The 21,037-nt window shown below is 30.3% G+C and overlaps 1 non-coding gene across 1 annotated transcript; it reads right to left on the bottom strand.

Annotated features, from left to right (window-relative positions):
- Positions 1 to 18,087: 18,087 nt before the first annotated feature.
- LOC128032202 (small nucleolar RNA R71) lies at positions 18,088 to 18,193 on the bottom strand. Its single transcript, XR_008188330.1, has one exon. It is a non-coding gene; the product is annotated as a small nucleolar RNA R71 (small nucleolar RNA).
- Positions 18,194 to 21,037: the final 2,844 nt, after the last annotated feature.

The following is a 21,037-nucleotide window of genomic DNA, read 5'->3' as shown; positions in this document are numbered from 1 at the left end:
GACATAAATGTATTCATGGGTAGAATGATACATTAATACATTGAACTGGACCCAAGATGAATTAATTCTAAACCTATTTTTTGAATTAATTCTAAACTCGTTTGTGAATTAATTCACTTGTGACATTCATGGTGTGATTTACCTAAATCTGAGTTAGTCACTGACCATGCATATGCAACTCATGTGCTTTGATATAAGTGGAGGTTTATACTCTAAAGATGATCGAGCCCATAGTCAGTATGTTGGGTACATAACTTGTGTATGGCATGGCTTTACTAGTCACAATGGAATTCATAGCTCAATTAAAGACTTAATGATATCCTCTTATTGGTATTGTGTGGATTGATAAATATGGAACGTGGCGGGTTGCTTGTTCTCAAACGAGCAATTTATCACAGTCATTTGTTGACAATGATCATATTAATCATTAAGAAGACACAATGGTGACAATGAGATAAAATAGAATTGTATTGAGTGAACAGATTTAATTCAAAGGAATCAAGGATATCATATAAGGGTAACATACACATGACAAGGTCATTGGACAAAGTAGTTGGATGAATTGTTTTCATTAAAAGTATACAATAAGGAGTTTTCAGTCATGGTACTTCTTGTGGTCTAACTCCATGATTAAGTAGTTGCGAATTATCAGAATGATGTTTTTGGACATAATTGCAATCACTAGGGTCTAATCGTATATATCTGATTGGTCCCTCCGCTAGCTCAACAAAAACTCGATTGGACTCCATTTGAATTAGAAGAAAATTCTATGACTTCGGGAATAATTTAATTAAGTCGATTTATTTGACGTGGAATTAATTTAGGTGGTCGTAAGAATTGTTCATCTAGAGAATTTGATTAAAGAATTTTCTTGAAAAAGTAATTTAGAAATCTAAGTGATTTTTGGTATGTGAAACCGGGCCGACGGTCCAACCGATGGCTAGAAATAGAACCATGAACTCTTTTTGGAAAAATAAGGCATTCCTTGGGTCTTCAACCGCCATCGCATCTTTTTCTCGTCATGAACTCCTTTTGGAAAAATTACATTTAAGTCCTATATCTGTTTCCAGCTCACAAGAATTCTATGAGTTTTAAAAAAACATAGCCCTACGTGGACATGATAGTTCACGGTCTATTTCCTAAGAACCACAACCTCGGCAAAAAATAATTATATAACAAATATATAATATGACATCCATTCCCCTATATAACTTAAAACATGCATAAGATCTAAAGAATGTTACTTTTTATGTAATTAAATCATTCAAGAAGAAGAGAAATTTATTTCGATTATCTATTTATACTTATAGATAGAACACAACTTGGCTCATGATACCAATTGTTGGAAAAAATGGGTTTGGAAAACGTAGCGGGAAATAAATTTAGGGAAAAACCAGAGTTTTAAAAAAATTCAAAACAAGATCTCGGTTGTGATATCTAAAGTAATTAACACTTAATCAAAACTGTACGTTTTTTATTCATCTAGGATGAGCGCTTCGACTGATTAGTCTTTTCTGCTATCCTTAAGCTCACGTGTGCCGAGTGTGGGCTCACTTCGAATTAGAAAATTTCTCACAAAAATTACTAGTAGGGTAATTTTACAATTTCTCTAAAATTTTGGTCAAGTTGTAAATCAGAAAAATATCTCTAGAAATTTTATGGAATAATCTTTTCAGAGAATTTTCTCTTTACAACTTTCTCTTAAATTCAAATGTGTGTAAATAATGACCTAAGGCTCTTTTTATGTAGGGAAAGTTGAGAGAGTTCAACTATGATTAAACTTAATCATTTTAATATTAATATAATATTTATCAAGATAAATATTAGATTAAATTTAATATTAAATATTATTAAAATAATAGTGTAACATCTCAAAATAGGGCCTAAACGGAATAGTGGTTGCGAAACCACGAATCTGAGATAAAAAAGTTTATTGTGATTAATTTTTATGATTTACCGATTGATTGGATGGATGTGTTAGAATGCCGATAAGAAATTGCAACGATTGTATGTCTGAATTGCATATTAGGGTTTAATTGAAAAAGTGGGTAAATATGAGCTTTAGATGATAAAGGATTTAATAGAAGTGCATAATTGAAGTAGAGGTCCTTATATGGTAATTAGACCATTAGATTTTCATGGACAAAAATGGGCATGCATAGATAAAATAACTAAAGTTTTAATGAAGGGCATTTTAGTCAGTTGCTAGGGTTTCTTCACTTTCTCAAGCTTATAGTAAGTGCATTCAAGCCCCGTTTTTAATGTTTTTTATGTTTTTGGAGTCATCGTAGCTCGATTTAGCTTATTTTACCATTAATTCATGTTAGGGTTCATATTTGGAAAAATACCCATGTTTTATGGTAGAATATAAAGCTTGAAATTATGTTAAACAACTTTTGCTAGGCGATTTTAAGTGAAAACGAGTGAAACGATAAAATCGGTAAAAATACCTAATGTTCATAAGTAAATGTTAGAGTGGGAATTTGATATTGCCATAGAAGGGAAAGATGTTCAGCATGTCATAAAACATAAGAATAGGGGATGAAGTTTAATTTCTGAGCTTTGGGGCAAAAGTGTAAATATGCAAAAGTTTAGGGGGAAAATTGTAAATTTTTCAAAGTTCGAGTCAAGAATTGTTTTGATGAATGTGAGTATTAAACAAGCTAAAATTGCTATTATAGATCAAGAGGAACGAAATCTGGAGTTAGATCGGAGAAAGAAAAATGTTGATGACTAAGTTGCTGGATTTGATCGTATTTTGTATCGAGGTAAGTTTACGGTAAATAAATGCCATATTTCAATAATTATTATTAATGTTGTTATTTTCCAGAAATTATGTACTTATTTCATGAAATTATTTAATGTTGACTCAAGTATGAGATGATAGAGAATCAGTGTTAAAAAGTTCCGTTGAAACATTAGGAATGTATCAGATACAAATGTCATGACATGAAGGGAATGAGATCCCATGTAAGACCATGTTTGGGACATGACATTGGCATTATTGAGGTTATGAGAGGTCCCATGTAAGACCATGTCTGGGACATGGCGTTGGCACCGAGATGAGAGGTCCCCCGTAAGACCATGTCTGCGACATGGCATAGGCACTGATATGAGAACTCTCATGTAAGACCATATCTGGGATACGACATTTGCAGTACAGGAAACATCCCATGTAAGACCATGTCTGGGACATGGCTTTGGCATGTTATTGTCAGATAAGAGACCCGAGTGTCCTTAGTATTCTAAGTGGCTCAACGGGCTAGTAAATAGACTATGTTACATGAAAGTTCAGGTAAAAGCATAATAAATAGATTCAGGTGAGCTATAAGGGTTAAGAATATCTCAGTTATCAGTTGAGAAATAAATTTTAGCAAGAGATGAGTAAGTTATAATAATGAATTATTTAAGTAAGCAAGTAAGTAAACAAGAGAGTAAATAAAGAAAAAAGTAAAGATCATGATATTTGATGATAATTTATGAGAATAATTATTTATGATAAATGTTGTTATTTATTTGCTTGTAAACTTACTAAGCTTTATGCTTACTCCCTTTATTTTTCTTCTTTTTATAGTATCACCAAGCCAATTTAGGGATCGTAAGGGCGTCGGAGATCGTTTCACACTATCAACAGACTATCTCGGTATTTTGTGGTTCGAAACGTTTTAAGTTATGGCATGTATAGGGACTTAATCATTTTTTGTGTGTGTGCTTATGATATCGCTAATGAATAGCATGTAAATATTCAATAATAATTAGCTATTGAAATGACTATTTAAGAACATGTTTTGGTGTTATGTATACCTAAATGATAGTTAATACAAAGAAATTATAAAAGAGTAAAAAATTGCAATAGAACAGTTTTTGGACAGCAGCAATGATGTGATTTTGAAAAATCACCAAGGATAGTAGAAATGAAATTAGAGAGTGAATGAGATATATAATTAAATCTTACGAGTCTATTTTCACATGAAAGAAACGGTGTAGGCAACGAAATTTTATATTTTGTAATATTTGAATTTTAGTGAGACAGGGTCAGAATGGTTTTTGAAATCCCCTGTTCTGACTTTAGAAAATCATTAAAAATTGTATAGAAATAATTATGAGTCATAATTTTTATTTCTAGATTCCTTAGTGAGTATATTTTCAATAGAAACAAGCGAAAGCACCATATAAAGCTCGTACAATGAGATAATTGATTTTTAGTGAATAGAGGTTAGAACCATCGGACAGTGAAACAGGGGAGACTTTAACGAATAAACTGTACTATTTGGCTAACCCAAAACTTCTGAAAATTTTATGATAAGAAGATATATGAGTCTAGTTTCAGGAAAAATTTACGGATCTAAATTTTGAGTTTTGTAACTCGAGTTATAATTAAATTAGTGACTATTATGCAAGTGGACAGTTTTATTGTGAGTAGTGAAATAATTTATTTTGATTTGTTTAAGTATTCGAAAAATATTTAATGTTCCCGGTTTGGACCCAAACCATTTTCGTTGCATGTTTTAGGGTTTCGAGGGTCCTTTTTAGGGACATATTGATTGAACTTGAGCAAATTAATTTTAAAATCAATTTTTTTATGCTCCGAATTAGTAAGTTAAGTCAGGTAACACCTCGTGCTCGACTCTGGCAACGATCTCGGGTAAGGGGTGTTACAAATAGAATGTTTATCTACAAGATAAACATTAAATTAAATTTAATATTAAGATAATCATTTTAATATTAAATTAATAAAATACTAGTAATATAAGTATTAAATTAAATTTAATATTAAAGTATTAAAATAATATTATTTTTGGAATAATTAATCTGAAATCAAATTTTATGGTTGAGTCCCAGTAGACGTGTAACTCTTCCACTGCTCAACCATTGATGACCAACCGTCGTCGGCCACCAGGACTCAACCGTCACAGCCACTGGCACCGCCGTGTTCGGTGATTCAGGTGCGACACTCTTATGACACCCCGAGCCAATTCGACTCCTGCTGGTTCAGTCCAGGTCAATGACGACCAGACCGGTCCGGTCTAATGACCGGTTGGACTATCGGCCCAATTTCACATACTAGGCCCAGTTTGACCAATTTTTGGATCTTGGTCTCAATTTTGGGCTCCTGAGCCAATTTACAATATCAGATCCAATTTTCAAGTTCAATTACCCATTGAGCCAATTGTCTGACTTGAAAATTAATTTCCAAAAACATCATATTAATTTTAATTGATTTGATTAGTTTAATTTTACTTGATCAAAATTAATTTTTCCAAAAATCACTAAGATTTTCCAAATTAATTTTTCAAAAAAATTATTTAATCAAATTCTCTAGTTGAACAATTATTACGACCACCTAATTTAATTCCACATCAAATAAATCGACTCAATTAAATTATTCTCAAAGTCGTAGAATTTTCTTCTGATTCAAATGCAGACCGATCGAGTTTTTGTTGAGCTAGCAGAGGGACCAATCAAACATATACAATTAGGCTCTAGTGATTGCAATTATATTCAGAAGCATCATTCTGATAATTCGCAATTACTTAATCAGGGAGTCAATCCACAAGAATTACCATGATTGAAAACTCATTATTGTATACTCTTTACGAAAACAATTCATCCAACTGCCTTGTCTAATGACCTCGTCATGTATGTGTTACCCTCGTATGATATCCTTGATTCCTTTGAGTTAAATTCGTTCACTCAATACAATTTTATTTTATCTCATTGTCACCATTGTGTCTTCTTAATGATTAATATGACCACTTTCAACAAATGATTGTGATCAATTGCTTGTTCAAGAACTAGCAACTCGTGGCCACGTTCCACATTTATCAATCTACACAATGTCAATGAAAGGATATCATTAACTCTTTAATTGAGCTATGAATTTCATTGTTGCTAGTAAAGGCATGCCATACACGCAACATGTACTCAACATATCAGTTATGGGCTCGATCATCTTTAGAGCATAAGCCTCCACTTATATCAAAGCACATGAGTTGCATACACATGGTCAGTGACTAACTCAGGATTTAAGTAAATCACACCATGAACATCACAATTGAATTAATTCACTAACGGATTCAGAATTAATTCATCTTGGGTCCAGTCTAATGTATCATTCTACAAATGAATACATTTGTGTCTCTACTCATTGAGTCAACTACTCTGATAGCCAAGACTAGCCATCTCCCCAATTGGAATTATAGACGACATAATAATCCTTCTCAATATTTGAATCAAATGCTCACTTTGATTCTTTTACGGGATTACAGACTCATTTAGATTATCTACGGAAGTAAGTTGTCTTTCTCACAATGTAAACGTTCTTTACAATGCCAGTTATCCTCAGTTTGAACTTTAGACAATCAATGAGCTAATATATGCTTGTCACAATTTTGCTATGCATGCAAAATATAAAAGACATAAATACAAAAGACATAATAGTGAAATGTGAAATTAACTTTATTTATTTATTCACCGTTCAAATAAATAGAAAACAGTTGCATGTTTACTACAATATGGACACATTTCCCAATAGTAAATAAAATGTGTTATGAAAACTTTGATTACCATAAAAGTGTTAATGAGCCTATTTGAATGTGTATAAACAATAATTTATTTATATTATTTACATGGAAGTGTTTATAAAGTTACTAAGTCCATCCATGAAATAGATTGCAAATTTTTGCTTTTAGTCAATATATGTTAAATACATGAGAATTGATAGACAAAAGATAAAGAGTAATGGAAATATGATTTTCTACTATTTAGAACCTACTATACAAAATGTACATATATATGATGTCAGTTGAAATGTGAAAATATGTATGTGTACATGAGATGACACTTTGTGACAAATATTACCCTTGTATCTTAGTGAAATGGCTAGGATACATATGGCATACCATAGGGATTGGCATATGCGCATTGTACAGAGACATGACATGGACCAAAGACATGATATGTTGCCTTACGACATCGCACTTCGATTCAACCCATGTCTTTCATATGTTCAGTGTGTTGGTTGTTGGAATCCTAAGAATCCTAACTATATATTTTACTAGAATTACAAGAGTTATGAAATCAAATATGATAACAAATTGTAGTTGTAACAACCTAATTTTGACCCTAATCGGATATAGTGGTTTCGGAACCACGAATCGAGTCAGAAAAATATTTTTATATTACTTTTAGTGTTTATTATATGTTAAGTTATAGCTGTGAAAATTCGTGTGGAAATTTTATCTTTTGAAGGTTCAATTTGATAAAAAATGATTTAATCGCGTAAAATAAAAATTTAGAGGTTAAATTTTAAAAGCACTTATTTGTTGTTGTCTTTTAAGTGGGAGGTCTAAAGATGTAATTAGACCAAAATATAGTTAGTGGATGACATATGACAACATTGTCCTTTATATATATGTTTTATATATTTATTATAATAAGGATAATTAAGTAATTTAGTAATTATAATGTATATATGTTAAAATAAACTAAGAAAAGATGATTTTTATCATATTTGAAAGCCTAATGTGTAAGAGAACTCATGCATGGTTTCTTTTTGAATGTTCGGCACTTCTAAAGATAAATTAAGATATGGTTTGGTTTCGGTTTTTGATAATTTTTACGTTTTTGAGATCGTTGTTTCGAATACTATCCGACCCATGTTTGAATTTTTAATTTTGATGAATATTTTGAGTTGTGCCATTGATGAACATTTGTGTTATGTGATGTTTGATGATGAATAATGAAAGATACATTTTAGATTAATATGTTTTGTATTGGAAGTTTTGGTGAAATTGAGTAATTAGAGTTAAATTGTGAAATTAAATTTTTGAGGGATTAAAATGTGAAATAAATGAAATGTGAGGATTTGTATGAACAATAGGTACATTCGGCCCTTGTATGTTGTGAACAAATTTTGTGTTTTATCCAATAGGGACTAAATTGTAAAAAGTGTAAATGTTAGGGGAAAAAATGGTAATTTACCCATTTATGTGTTTTTGGATTAAATTGAATGTAATTATATTTAAACTAGCTTATTTTGAATATAATTAGATCAAGAACCGAAGAAATCAGAGTTGGATCGAGGAAAAACTAAAGTTGTCGATTAATCGTCTGGTTTCGACTTTTCAACGTCCGAGGTAAGTCCATTAGCAATTTTAGGTTATTAAATTAGTATATATGCATGTATATCTATTGTATTTTGATGAGCTGAAATTGAAAGTATATGGATTGAATTTGGTTTAAGTATGAATGATATGTATATATGTATATATATGTATCATGTTCAAAATATATATATGTATAAATACTTGTTTTTAATCAAAGGTAATTATATATATAATATATATGTATACATAAGGTCCGAATATATATATAAGCATATACATGTATAAACCCTTGGACTTGGTTAAAGGTATGAGTGTGTATATATATGTACACGTGAGTTGTAATATATATGTATACTCATGAATAAGTCTTGAATATATTTAAAGGTATGAATCTTATGTATGTATATGTAATTTGAATAAGTGTGTATATACATGTACAAATTTTGTATTGAATTAAAGGCATGAAATTGTTAGCTTAGATTATCTATAAGGTATTAGAATGTATGATATATATTTTCTTTGAATTGATTTTTTAATGTTATGAAATATATATATGTGTATTTAAGTGATTCAATTAGTAAATGTATATTACTTAAAGTATGATATAAGTTAAATGATAAGACTTTAATAGTAAAATTTAATTTATTAAGTTATATGTATATATATGTGAGTGTACGGATTTATAATTAAATTATTTAGCTGAATTTGGCATTTGATCTTTATATATCTATGTGGTTTAAAAATATAGTTTATAAATTATTGAGCTAAATTTTTATGTATGGACAGTATATACAAATATAGTTCAAACATGAGTAACAACTTCGGTGAATTGAGATTTTCAGGCTCAGTGCCTATCAGGTTTATTGTCAGTGAAATAATTCAGACTTTATTTCTAGCAGGCTTGATGCCGGTGAAATTATTCAGACTATACATCTAGCAGGCTTAATGCCGGTGATACATTTCGGACTATAAGTCTAGCAGGCTAAAAGCCGGTGTACCGAATCAGGTTTTAAAACCTAGCAGGCTAAGTGCCGGTGAATCTGTTTAAATTATGTGAGAATATGCAACTGATATATCTATGATTTTGATTATATGGAATTGATGAATACATAAACATTCGATCTATTTTTCAGTTACATGTATTTGATGAGTATACAAATGTTCAGTCATATGATTTTGGTTATATTAAATTGATGAGCATATATATATTCGGTCTAAGCAATTGTTAAATATATATATATATGCATTCGATATATGCATATATTAAATATATATGCATTAGGTATATGCATTTGCTAAGCAATTGATAAATATATATTCAGCAAATGCATTCAATAAGTATATATATATATATTTGAGGTGTATATACATTTGTTTATAAGTATTTGATGAATATGTTTGGATTCGGTTATAATGTTTATTTAGTATATATATATATACATGTTTGGTTAAATGCATTCGGTTATAATGTTTATTATATGATCGGTTATATGCATATGATGTATCTGTATACATATATTCGATGTATGCATTCGACAGTATATATATATATTTAATTATAAATAAAATGGTTTAAGGACAAGAAATGCTAATATAATAATTATTTGTGTTATTTACGATTTCAAATGAATTTGATTTGGAAATTATATGACTTTTATATATATTTTTTGTTACGCTATAGACTTACTAAGCTATATAAGCTTACTTTATTCGCTTATGTCTCTGCTTTTATAGACTTTAGATCAAGCTTCAAGCTCGGGATCGTCAACAAGTTCATCACCCTATTTATTATCTCGGTATTTTAAATATTTAAATTCTAACTATGGCATGTATAGACTATATAAATGTTTTGAAGGTCGTATTTTGTTGTATTGTATATGATTATAATAGCCATACTAAAATGGTTTATTTTTTATGAATTTGCTAGTTTGCAATGTCTATATTAGTTAGATTTTAATGTCTTTGTTTATTAAAATGGTTAGAAGAGAGAAGTTTAAAATTTTGCAATTTGTTTTATATAGACCAAGCTTATTATATATATATATATATATATGTAATATATAAGTATTGATTTTGAGATGGTTGTGTTTGTTCGATAATGCCTCGTAACCCTAATTCGACGACGGATACAGGTTAGGGGTGTTACAATAGTGGTGTGAGAGAAATAATCAATGAACTTAATATATAATAAGTTATACATATTAAAGAGTCATATGTGGTTTAAGAGATATGTCTAAATGTGTATACATGAAACATATCAAATTGAAAAAATAATAAGGCTATAAGGAAAATACATGCAATGAGGAGAAAATTATCTACTACATTAAAGTTCACTAAATTTCTCCTTAGGGGTTACTTAGATGAACATTACTTTGTAAAGAACTAGTAAACCATTAATATAAAAGTTGAATCTTAAAGTTCAAATAATTAGGTAAGAAATTGTGAAAATTTTAAAATATGTTATAAATAAATGTGATAGTAATAATTTAAGGTCTCATTATTAATAAAATAGTAGGATAAGTTGGATTATCTTTGAGTACTTACTAAACTCTTTGATCTTAACGCGTTAGTGGTTCAAAATGCATAGGTTAAAGATTTTTCGAGAGCTTAGAGTTCAAATCGTGTAGCATTGCATCACCATTGAAGTTTTAAAATTGATAATTTAGTATTTAAATTAACTTAGTTTTAGTGTGATGGCATGTATACTAAGGCTTGGATTAGTGATCTGCCATAATTCATTATGGCAAATTAGAGTCTTTTCAGCACTTAATTAGCTTGTTTTCAAGTTGTTTTACATTATTTTGTTACGCTTTCTAATTCTAATAGCTTATCTTTAATTTTAGTAAACTAAGTTTTTTACACATATTTTGGCAATGTAATAACCTATTGGGCCAATATAGGCCTAGGGAAAGACTGACAAGTCCATTTAGTGTATAGGACACCATTTTCAGGCCAAGGAACACTAGAGACAACTTTAGCGTCATGACACCAGCACATGCGATGTCGCAACACAACACTTCAAAACCAAATAAGTTCCCTACGAAGTTCAGTGTCACGACACCGGTCACAACATCGGTCACGACACCATAGCGATAAAAGGTAAAATTAAGCTAAGGGTGTTTTCGTCTACATAACACAGCTTATTTAGTCTAATGGTTGGTATTTGACCTAGTTAAGGAAAAAAACATTGCTATATATACTAATACTTAGGTTAAGTTAAGGAGTTCGTTTAGAGAGCCATTTTAGAGTAGATTTGTAGGATTTAATTTTAGTTTTCATTTTTATAACACCCCAAACCCGATCTAAACGTTATGACCGAATCTGGCGATGTCACATTGTAACACCCCTTACCCGTATTCGACCCCAAACCGAATCTAAACGTTATGACCGAATCTAGAAGACATACATTTGCATACGTATTAAACCGAGTTACAAAATTTCATCCGAATTAAAACTTTCAAATTTTTAACGTGCTTTTATAATTCTTTACAACATATCCTCGAAATATTATATTCATAACAAATAGGGCCTACGAGACCCGATATTTACTCATGTAATTCAAAGCTTCATTTCCATTTCATTCAATTCACAATTTCTCATGTTCACAATTCAAATCAATTTCTCAATCCAATATATATATTTTTATCATCTAAGAATATAATTCAAGTTACACGAACTTACTGAGCTAAATTACGTAAATACCAAAATTTAGGGACATTTTGGTAATTTTCTATTCCTTGAATTTCCACCCAATCTTGATATAAATTAATATTCATTCAATTTATCAATTTAAATAATAAAACAATTCATTTCATGCAATTTGGTCACTTTTTGACATTTTACAAAATTACCCTTAAAATTTTACTTTTATTCAATTTAGTCCTTGACCCTAAAACATGTAAATTAGCTATTTTAAAATAAACTCATATTAGCTGAATATTCACATATATTTTCCTCCTCCTCCACCCTGTTCCACATCCTTGATATATACATAATACCACTATTAACTTGTTTACTCATAACAAGTTTTTCACTTGAGTCATAGTCACTAAATTAATTATATCTTAAGCTACGAACTCGTAATTGTGATGCAAAATTTTTATCTAAAACTAGACTCACATATATTCTTACCATAAAATTTTTAGAATTTTAGTTTATCCAATAAGTACATTTTATTCTTTAAAGTTTCCCTATTTCACTATTTGACAATTCCAAACCCTCTTCACTAAAAATTAATTATATCTTTGTACGTAATTCGGATGATGTACCCGTTTGTTTCTATTGAAAATATACTCATTAATGATTTTAAACATATAAATTATAACCCATAATTAATTTTTAAAATTTTTAATGATTTTTCCAAGTCGAAAAGGGAACCCGAATTCATTCTAACCTTATCTCACAAAATTTATTATATCTCATGATTTAAAATTCCATTACTTACACCGTTTCTTCTATGAGAAACTAGACTCAATAATATTTATTTTAATATTTTATTCATACTCTCATTATATTTCCAGAATTTATGGTGATTTTTCAAAGTTAACCTACTGCTGCTGTCCAAAACTGTTTTAGTGCAAAATGTTGATTACTAGGTGTATAACTCACTTATTCCCTTTCTCTATAATATTTCCCATCACTTTCACTTATTTCCCTTCACTAATATATCAAGAACATAAGACCTTATGTAAGAAAACTCTACTATAACATTATTTCCATGCTTTTCAATAATATCAAACTTAAAAATATATTGAAATCTTGATGTTCTTACCTTGTGCTATTGATTTCAATCTTTAACTTGATTTTCTCTCTCCTCCAGCTTCTATTTCTTGAATCTAACTTGATATTCTAGCTCCCCATTGTCTCCTTGTTATTCTTCTCCCTTGGAAGCTATGGAAATTCTTTTGATTTCTAGGTGAAATGGTAAATTTTTGGTGGAAGGACCAAATTGTAAAGTAAGCAAAACTTTCTTTCTTCTCATCTCTTCTTTTCTCACGTTAGTTGCATGGAAATATGGTGGAATGGATGATTCTTCATGTTCCTTTTCTTATATATAATAAATAAAATAATAATAAAATAATAAAATATCATTTAAAAATCAAATTAAAATATTAATAAACTAATATTTATATAATTAATATAAAATATCTCCAACATCATCATCATCTTCTAAATTTCTCTGTCTTATAATTGACCATTTTGCCCTTTATAATCTTTAAAAATTCCATCATTGAGTCACCACTTAACTTGGTACAATTGTGATTTAGTCCCTCAAAATTCTTCACCTTTTCAATTTGGTCCTAATTCATCCATTTTCCTTAGTTTCTAGATTATTTCACCCTTAAAATATTTACACTATTTGGTCCTTTAACTTTTTTGTATTTACACTTTAATCCCTCAAATTTTGAGTATTTACTCTTGGGCAACAAAACTTTTCTCACTTTTGCGATTTAATCCTTTCTTGAACTAATATGTCATAATATAATTCCCAATGTTGCCATAACTCAAAATTTTCCTTTTTGTCACTTTATTTCCTTATTTTACTATCAAGGATACCTACTTTCTTATTGTAGTAATTTTCGGGGTATTACAATTTTATTTCAATTTAGTCTTTTGTTCTAAAAACATAATTTTTCTTCTTGTTCTGACTTGGATTCGATTTGGATCTAAGCCTCCTTTTATTTAGTTCTTTATCAATTTCTTTTGGTTTTCAATTGCAATCGACGTTATCTCTGCAACTGTCAAAGGAATTTCAGTTTTCGTGCACAACTCGATATCAAAAATAATAAATTTCTCTATTCCCTTGTTTTAGTTAAATATTTTATTTGCTTGTTTAATTTGAATTTAGGGAAAATTGTATCTAGATCCATAAGTGGCTAACCTCCTTAAGAAGATTAATGATCAGATGTGGGAATAATTAACGAAAGAATTAGGACTTGTTTTAGAGTTAGTTGGCTTAAATTAGGTGTGCTTAAGCTCTAGAATTAACAACCATAGGAAGTAATCTAGGTAAATGAGGTCGAGAGAATATTTTACCAAGTACCTCTTAATTTATCATAGTTTAAACGGTGAGGTCGAGAGATAAGTTGTTTTTTCCCATTAATTAATTAGTTAAAGGTCGAGAGGTAATAACTGGTTAGTTATTAGCTAATTCAATAAAACACGAGTTTTGAAGTTAATTATGAACACTAATGAGAGTTAATCTCTGCTTATTTATTTGAGTTAATTTTGATTGTTTATTTGTCTTCTTTAGTTTTATCTAATTCATGCTATTTTTTATTCAATTTTGATTTGGTTTTTCGTACTATAATTCTAGATGATTATTGCTTATCCCTATTACTGTAGGAAATAATTTTTAGTTTAATTCAACCTCCCTTGGGTACGATCCTTGGAATACTTCCCAGAATGTTTTCGTTGTACACTTTACTATATTACAATTTGATCCATATACTTGTAGGCACCGCTTCTTAATTTTATATCTTTTGGTTGCAATATTTCCTGTAACAGCCCGTTTTTAATGGTGTCAAAAATAGTGGTTTTGAAACCATAATTCTAACGAGTGAGTTATTATTTTAATATTATTTAATGTCTATGGAATTTTATTAAGGTCTTATTAAAGTTTTTTAAGAAATTTTGAAGTTTAAATGGTTAATTAGGTAAAAGGACTAAATCAAAAAAGGTGTAAAAGTTGAATTCTACTAGTTAAAAGGGCAAAATGGCTATGGAAAGGAAATCTAATGGACTTATATAGTAATTATACCATAATGTATGCTAGTGGATTTGCATGGACAAGGTTAATTTGAAATTTTTTATTCTTAAGGGTAAATTGGTAAATAAACCTAAAATAAACTAAGAAAAATGCTATCATCTTCCCCATTTTCATTTTTTGGCTGAAATCACCATTTTTGAATGGGGAGCATTTGGTTTCTTCTTCTACCTTGCATGGTATGATTCTGTGTTCCATTTTTAATGATTTTTTTTTTGTTTTTGAGTTCGTTTTAGCTTAGTCTACCTAGCCTGGGGGTTAATTTGCAAAATTGTTAAAAGTTGAAGGAGTGACCGTGGTTGTTTTTAATAGGTTTTGATGTTAGTTGATAGATTAGTAATCTTGGTTGTTAAATAAACATGTTCTATTAAGTGATTTTTGATGAATTTTGAAATAAGGATTAAATTGTTAAAAGTGTAAATTTACGGGTTTTGTTGTGAATTTTTGGTAATAATGGGTTGTTTCAAAGTCCCTTGTAACATTGGTTTACATGGATTTAGGTTAAAATGAGTTGTATTCAAGTTATGAGTTTAAGGACTAAATTGTGAAAAGTTAAAGTATTAGAGGTAATTTTGTAATTTGACATAAATATGAATTATGGATTAAATTGAATGTTAGAAGTATTTAATTGAATGAAATTATCTATTTAGATAAAGATAAATCACAATCAGACTTAAATTGAGGAAAAGCTAAAGCTTCGGATTAGTTCGGATTCCATTTCTACGACCCTAGTTATTAAGGTAAGTTCGTATGAACTATGATCGTTTTAATGTTAGCTAAATTGAATAATTTCTATGTTGTTTTAATATATATGAATTTGAGTATAAATGTACTAATGTTGTGAATAATTTACAGATAACAAATCCCGTTTGAACATTAAGAATTCTTTGGATACGAAAGACATGTCATTAGGGATTTCATGTTTCGGATGCTGGTCTTGAATGCCTTATCGATAGCTTAGGTCCTGCATTTATTGTGGATTCTTCATAGCTCGTATGAGCGGCATCGTGTAGCTTGCATTCTGACCCACAGCTCGTTTGAGCAGACCAATTTCACAGCTTGTGTGAGCATTGATGTAAAGGAAATATTACAACTATATGGAAAGACACACTATGTGTAAGCATTCCCGAGTATCCGATGTAATTCTAAGTTCAACGGGTAAGAAAAGGAAATGAAATGGTAAGTATTCAAATGGAAATCAACTTATCTTATGGTTGAATTCATTTGTATCATGAACAAGTATACTAACTTTTAAGTTGATGATGCTTGTATAGGCTTATGCTAACTTAGGATTTTGGGTTGATATTGTGCTTATTCTATAAATTGTACTAATGAAATGGTAAGTTTTTTACAAAATTTTATGCGAGCTTACTAGGCACTCGTTGTTTACCTAGTTACTTTCCTTTGTTTTATAGATATTCGGAAGCTCGATAAGTTGAAGCTCGTCAGAGACTTATCTCACTATCTAGCAACCTTTTCAGTAGTTTTTGTGTATTTTGGCCAAGGTTGATATGTATAGGTCTTTTTTAATGGTAGTTTATGGATGTGTAATGGATGTTTTGGTATGCATATGTCTTGAATTTTATGTTTGGTTTGATGAACTTTAATACCTTACCAAGTTATGTCACTTTGGGCACTTTTAAGTTCTTATATATAAGGCCTTTTTGGTATGTTGGTGATGGCTTGTAAATGGTCATTTGTGATATGATTTGGTAGATAATTGAACTAGGTTATACGCTTGAAAAGTAGCTATGTTGTTTTAAATTTATTCATAATATTTTGATACAATGGTGGTACCTTTGAATGGCATATTGGTTAGATGAATTATGATGTTTGAAATGGCATGTTTAGGTGTGTTTGAATGATGTTTTAATCCCTTGAATGTGTGCTCAAATGGAATGGTTATTTGAGTATGATTTTGCATGTAAATGGCTTGATTTTAGGTAAATTTTTGGGATCATATTGGCCATGCGGCACACACAGCCTATCTAGACGGTCATGTGTCATTTGAAACTTCTTACTACTTTAAGTCAATGAGTTACATGACCTAGCACACGGCTTGACACACAGTCGTGTGTGGCAACTCAGAGAGTTTCACAGCCGTGTGACCCTACTTAGTGAGTTACACAGGTAATGACACGGGCTAGGACACGGTCGTGTGTCCCTTTGCTCGAATGTCACACAGCCGTGTGACCCCTATTTTCCAATTTTTGTAACTTTTCTTAAAACTTCTATTTTGTTTCAAATTAGTCCCGAACTGCTTCTAAGCTACTTTTAGAGCCTCAAACGCTCGATTTAGGGACCAAATGTATATGTTTAATTCTATTTAATGTGATTTACTTAAGTATTGTTTAATTATTGTATTGAGATGTATTAAGGTTAAATGTTTTCCAATTGTATAATAATACTTCGTAACCCTAATCTAACGACAGAGACGGGTTAGGGGTGTTACATTTCTAGTCCCAACATTCACACGTCTAGCAACGGTAAAGTTATTGGCGTCGTTGCCGGAGAGGTTTCGACATTAAACTAAATTTTTATTTTCTGTAATTAATAGGATAAATAGGAAAATTCAAATTATAGATGCAATTTTTATTTTGTGTTGTTTTAATTTGATTTTAGATTATTAATTCTAGTTTTATTCATTCTTATTTCAATGTATGACTCGAAGTGAAATCATTCCAATCGAGTCGAATCCTGAGCCAAAGAGATTTTTTAGACGAACTTGTCAACAAATGCAAAACAACCCACCCATGATAGTTGTTTTACCTCGAGAGAATTCATTGTTTGACAATCCACTTGAACCACTAGCACAAATCTCAAGAGAACCACTAATGGCTAGACAAGAAAGGACATTGCGTGAATATGTGCTACTCACTTTAAATATTGTATGAGGCAGTATTGAGAGGCCGACTATTAATGCCAATAATTTTGAAATCAAGACAACTACCATACGGATGATTCAGAACACTCTACAATTCTGAGGCAATATGATGGAGGATCCTAATCAGCACTTAAAGAGGTTTCTTCAACTTTTTGATACATTTAAATATAATGGGATCACCAATTACACATTTGTCTTTGGCTGTTCCCCTTTTTATTGTGTGATAATGTGCATGATTGGCTTAATTCGCAGGATCCAGGTTCTATTACTACCTGGGAAGAGCTAGCGAAAAATTTTTACAGAAAATTTCCCCATAAGTAGAACAATCCAACCAAGGCGCGACATCGCAAACTTTAAGCAGATAGAGGGAGAGAACCTATATGAGGCGTGGGAATGTTTTAAATCATTGCTAAGGAATTGCCCCCATCATAGGATGTAAGAATGGCTTCAGTTAGAAAAAATTTAAAATGGTTTTGATGCTAATTTGATATTCAAATTAGATGGTGCATCCAGAGGGCTAATTGATTATATGGCATGAATAAGAAGTTGTGTATAAAAAATTATAAATAATGTATAATGTATGCATATAAGGGTTGAATGTTTATTAGCGATGTTTGGATGAATTGATGGTTAGAACATTATATTGTATGATTAGAAAGTGTTGAAAGTTTATAAGTATTGTTCGTTTGGTCAATTATAAAGTGAAAATGTGTTTGTGCTTTGAATTGTTTGAAATTGCATGTTTGTAAATGAAATTTGCAAAAACAGTATGTGACATCGTGATGTCATTTGAACATCATTGCGACGAGAAAATGTTTGTAATGTCACGTTGAGATAAGGAACCTTATCATCTCAACGAGGCCAAACAGTAAGTGACGTCATGACATCGAATGAACTAATGTCATGACATGAAAAACTATTTAGTGATGTCACAACATGGTAATATTAATGTCACGATGACAATCTTGAGTTCTAATTTTTTTACAATTTAGTCCTAATTCGATCTCGGGTTAACTTTAAAGCTTTCATAAGCTCATATAAGACCTCGAGAATGTATACTTATTATATTTTTTTGTCTATAACTCTTATATTTGCATGATTGATGATGTGTATATGTATCTAAACTTTTCGTAGTTACAACGACAACAAATGTGACACACCGTAGCTCAAACTCGACAATCAGGTCAGGTATAAGGTGTTACAAAATGAATAGATAGTATGATATAGAATGAAATGAGTTATGATGTTGCCAAATATTATTTAATAGATGTGTATAAGCTTGGCTAAATGAATTTATACATCATCCTGGTATTTTATCTTGAATGGTGCATGAATTGGTTGCCTCTAGAATATGTATTGAATATGTTCATGTTGATAATGCTATTGAATTATTGACTTGAATCATGACGGTATCATTGAGATTTATCGCTTAGCGTACAATATGTTTATTCCATGCACAAGTAATTGTAGATCTTAAAGATTCGAGGAGTGATCCGACATCCAAATTGCAACTTTCGACTCAGCAATGTTTGTAAAGTTTCCTTATGTTTTCAATAAATGGAATGTACCTAAGTGTTGAGTTGGTTTGTAAAGTGTGTGACCATTTTGATAATTGGGATAACAAATGTTGAATTGAATATGACCAAATGGTAATGTATATGGTGTTTTTTGTAGTAGTTAAAGTCTGAATGAATTTTGGTATGAAAATGACTTTTTGGGCAGGTTGTAGTGAACTGGTGTAAATGGACATTTCCGAAACAGTCAATGACGTCATGACATCAAACCTTCAGCATTGTGATTAGAAATGAACAGTGAGTGGCGTCACAACCTAGAATCCCCAAAGTCACAATGTCAACTTGATAGTTTGAAATCTTTACATTTTAGTCCTAATTTGATCTCGGGTTATTAAAAGAGCTTCTTTAAGCTCGTATACAACTCAAATATAATTATATATTTTATATTTTAGTGATGTTTTAACTAAATAATATGTGCTTGCTATGCGCTTGAATTGTATTTGATCATAGTTGCTCTGGCAACGAATGTGACATCCCTTAGCTCGGACCTAGCGATAGAGTTGGGTATGAAGTGTTACAACTCAACATATGGTTTGTTTATTCTATGTACAAGATCAATGTATATTTAAGCCTCAAAATGATCAGCAGTATCCAGAATCGACTCTCGACTCAAAATGTTTGTACAGTTTTTGTTAACTTAATAGTAAGTGGCATGTACCTAAGTTTGGGTTAGATTTTAAGCTCAATTTGTCATTTGGCATATGTGCTGAAATAGTTACCTTTTGAGTAAGACCAATTGTGTTGATGAAAAAACTCTATGAGCAATTAATTGAATTAAATGAATAAAATGGATGCAAATGGTAAAGTTAAAGAAATGAGAAACATTTGGAAATGAATATGGTTTTTCTAAATGAAAATGAAAATGACTCGAAAATAAATTTATGATTTTCAATTATTATTCAAAATGACAATAAATTTATTGGTCATGATGAATCCATTGAATGTAGAAATATAAATATAATTTCACATAAATTCTTTTACTAGTAAAGTCGTCATGATTTTAATAGAATTAGAACTGGGTTGAGAATATTATTTATTGGGAAAATTAAATTATTTAAATTAATTTAAGATGTTTATTTTGGGAAATAGAAAATAAATATCAGGTTAGATTGAATTATAAAATATTAGGTTAGAAGTTCAGGAAGTACCTGTAATTGGACCTGATATGAGATAGGCTCAAAAGCCCCTCATGTTTAAAGTAAGGGACGATAAACCCTAGTTTTTTTAACTAGAGTTGAGGCCTACCTAATCCTAGTTAAACTAGGAGTTCATTTTGAAACATTATTATTTTGCCCTATAAATAGATGGCACATGTAGGGCTAAAATATACAATTTTGAGATATTGTTATTCAGCCCGAAAATAGTGAGAATTTATTCTTTAAGTACTAATTCTATTTTTCGGAATAACAAATTTATCGGATTCTATTAAGAGAGAATTTTACTTTTCCACTGAAAGTAAAATAAACAATTTCTAGTTCTATATTTGATTCAAATTCGTTCGAGCCCACACTCGAAGTAGTTTGTGGTACAGGAATAGCGAAAAAAGTTATTCGGCTGAAAGCCAAAAACGACAAGGATCCATCTAGCTGAAAACATAGGTGCGATTTTGATTAAGGGTTTATTGCTATAAATATCACAAACTGGCACGATTTTCAAAATCTTTATTTTACGCTGTGCAAGAAAACCATTTTCGAATAAAAAATTT

This window comes from Gossypium raimondii, chromosome 8 (genome assembly GCF_025698545.1).
Source record: "Gossypium raimondii isolate GPD5lz chromosome 8, ASM2569854v1, whole genome shotgun sequence".
Taxonomy (NCBI): Eukaryota; Viridiplantae; Streptophyta; class Magnoliopsida; order Malvales; family Malvaceae; genus Gossypium; species Gossypium raimondii.
Note: the sequence above shows the minus strand (reverse complement) of the source record. Positions and strands in the feature narration are given on the sequence as shown.